The 3,054-nt window shown below is 53.1% G+C and overlaps 1 long non-coding RNA gene across 1 annotated transcript; it reads left to right on the plus strand.

The window, feature by feature from the left end:
• The first annotated feature begins 362 nt into the window (after positions 1–362).
• LOC135442201 (uncharacterized) lies at positions 363–1,921 on the plus strand. Its single transcript, XR_010438637.1, has 3 exons — positions 363–440; positions 518–1,731; positions 1,830–1,921. It is a non-coding gene; the product is annotated as an uncharacterized LOC135442201 (long non-coding RNA).
• The last annotated feature ends 1,133 nt before the right edge of the window (positions 1,922–3,054 follow it).

Genomic DNA, 3,054 nt, shown 5'->3' on the forward strand with positions numbered 1-3,054 from the left:
TTGATGGCAGCTTTCAGGCGGGCATTGCAGAACAGCTCTGGTTTGTGTCGTGTTGTCCGGTGTGCAGTTTTACCTAGTGTGTCTTTGGGGTCCCTTTTGCCTTCCCACCTCTAAGCCCTCACCACAAGCATCCTGTGTCGTGTTTAATCTTCCCCCCATTTTTCACGTTCTGTGTCACGGGTGTCTCCACACCTTGGTGCCAGAGCTGTTCTGCTGTGCTGCGTAGCCTGCTGCAATAGGCCAAGCCTGGGGAGTTGAAATTTGTAATTTGGGTGTATTTGGGCTCTAGATGCTATTCCTAGATGGACCTAAGGTGTTTGCAGCTTGTGAGTTATCCTGGTGGTGTCTGACACATGTTCTAACTTTCTTTCAGGCGCAGATGCGTTGCATCCATGGCAGAGGGTCAGAGTTAGCAGGTGCCGGGCCTTCCTAGGAGCAGGGTGAGTAGCAGACTGGTGGGGTTTTGGCCGATGGGGTGCCAAGATCAGGCACTGATGTTTGGTTCTCTTTAATCTAGCTGTCTGAGGGACACCGGCCCGGTGACAGCAGGACCTTCCCAGCTGACGAGGTGGCCTTTCTTTGCACCTGGCACGGACCGGCATCCCCAGATGTCTGAGAGATAAGTAGAGGGCTACGACCCACAGAGGGGATGAAGGCAGGGTGCTGGTTTGGGAATTACTGGGAGGGGTTTTTGAGTCCAGTTTGGCGGTGGGGGGGTGTCCATGAAGTGGCCCCTTAGGCCCCATAAAAGCAAAGTCTCACTTTTGATCACAGTGCTGAGGTGTTCAGGGCAGAGCAGTCCCGGTGTGTCTGGTGTCACTTGTCTGCTGTGCATTATGTGTTGTTTGTGTATCTCCTGTCTTTTACCTTAGCACTTTGAGGGGCCTGTCAGAAACCTTGGCATCATTGTTAGCATCTGTGATCTCTGCATTCCTTGGCCTGGCACCCAGGCCAGAGATGCAATTCTGATACCTGTCTGAGCTCCCCAGTCAAAAGTTCTCTCTTTGGAAGCATCCAGTCAGATGTCTTGTCAGGTCTTGTTCTGAGCTGTACGGACAGCTGTGCCCCACCTGGATCCATTATGGTGGATTAGGGCTTGAAAGAATGTGAGGGCAGGCAGAGGATTCTGACCATAGGATTCCTAGGCATCCATCTTTACTGTTCTTGGAATCAATCATTCAGTTAGCATCTTCTTCCTCCAGTGTTCTCTGAGCCTCACCAGCTCACCGTCAGTTTGAACTCAGTCATCTCCTTTTGCGTTCTCTCAGTCCTTGCAGCCATTTTCCTTGCCAAGAGATATCTGTTCCTGTTGTGTCCCCGTTGTGTGTCCTGTCCTGTCTGTCCTGTGTCACGGGTGTCAGCACACATTTGTGCCGGGGCTGCTCTGCCCTGCCGCATAGCCTGGTGCGATAGGAGAGGGCCCGGGGACTTGGAATGTGTAATGTGGGGTGTAGTTGGACTCCAGATGGGATTTGTAGATGGACACAGGACATCTGGAGCTCTTAAGTTGTCCTGCAACAGTGTGACTCTTGTCCTAACGTTTTTTTCAGATTCAGTTGAATGAAATCTGGGCCAGAGGGCCCCATCCTGTGTGAGGGGATTCACCCGAGCAGGTTAGTTACTGCTTTCCTCTGTAGAGGGAGTATAATTGATACGTGTTACAGTAGTGTTCTTTGTCTCTCTTTTTAGGAATTCAAGGGTGAGAGCTGTAGTCAAGGCCGAGTGGGCAAGGTGAGCATTGAGTAGCATACTGAAGCAGTTTTTATTGCTGCAGTCTCAGTTTCTGATGCTGGTCTAAGCATGTCCACTTGTTTTTTTTTTTGTTTTAGGTGGCCCCCTTGCAATCTATATTGGCCGAGCACGCCCATGCCAGGTGGGTGCAAGCTTAAGGTACTGCTGTGGCATCCTTGTCAGGGTAGGGATGTTGTGTTTTCACAGTATCTCAGCATGCTTTTCTCCTTTGTTTCTTTCCAGGTTGTCTCCCTGCCCTAGGCATGCCAAGGAACACAGGAGGGCAGGTGAGTTGGGGTTTAGGCAGGCCGACTCATAGGCGAGTGTCATGGTTTGACCAGGAAGGAGTGGGAATTCTGGGAAGCTGTGGTCAAACCAATGAAGGTTTTGGGTTTCATACTGACACCTGGTGTAGCCAGTGGGGTTTGGACACACCTCCGAGAATACACAGGGGTTAAAAGCAAGGCACTGCCCTGGCACTTCCTCTTTTGGACATCGTCGGGCGAAGAGGTCAGATCTCTTCCCCCGCCCAGCCCGCTGCTGCTGGGCGGGGGAGGGGCCGCCATGCGGGAGGCCTGGGGCGTGGACAGAGGTGGGGGTTGAGGGGGCTTTCAAGGATGGAAGGGTGGGGGAGCCCCAAGAGACATTGAGACATCGGGCAGCCAGCCCCCCCCCCCCCCCCCCCCACCCCCCCCCCAGGAGAGAGAGAGAGAGAGCCGGCGGCACCGAATGTGATGGCAGCCAGCCAGGAGGAGAAGGGGGAGGGAGCCCGGCCGGCCGCAGCAGCAGCACGTGTGGGAGTATCATCTCGTCCCAGGACAGACAGAGACTGAAAACTTTTAACCCTTTCTTGCATGACTGGGGCCTTGCAAAAATGCTAATCCTCCTCGAAGCTGAATAAGAAGGGAGATGAGAGATGAGATAAGATAAGGACCTGGCCCGGAGAATGTGGAGATGATTGGATGGGGAGAGATGATTTGGAGTGGCCTTTTGGCTGGACTTTTCTTGTAGCCATGGACTCAGTTGTTCCTGTGACACAGACTGCATTTAGGGGGAGGCAGTGCCTCAAAACCAGGAGGGTTCATTTGTGAGGACCCCCCGGCCCCAGGGGGTTGGAAAAATATGGGGGGGACAGTTGTCCCAAAAGCAGAGACTGTGCCTTTTTGGAGTGAGACAAGGCATCCTTGAAAGACCACCCTAAAAGCAGCTCTGGCCATGTCTCAGTGGTGAGAGCACTGGGCATGGAAGGAACATGTCACAAGCGGCAAAAGGACTTTTTTTTTCCCCGGGCGGTGCCGAAGTGACAAGGAAGCATCCGAGGTT

This window comes from Zonotrichia leucophrys, unplaced genomic scaffold (assembly GCF_028769735.1).
Source record: "Zonotrichia leucophrys gambelii isolate GWCS_2022_RI unplaced genomic scaffold, RI_Zleu_2.0 Scaffold_2590_5450, whole genome shotgun sequence".
NCBI lineage: Eukaryota > Metazoa > Chordata > Aves > Passeriformes > Passerellidae > Zonotrichia > Zonotrichia leucophrys.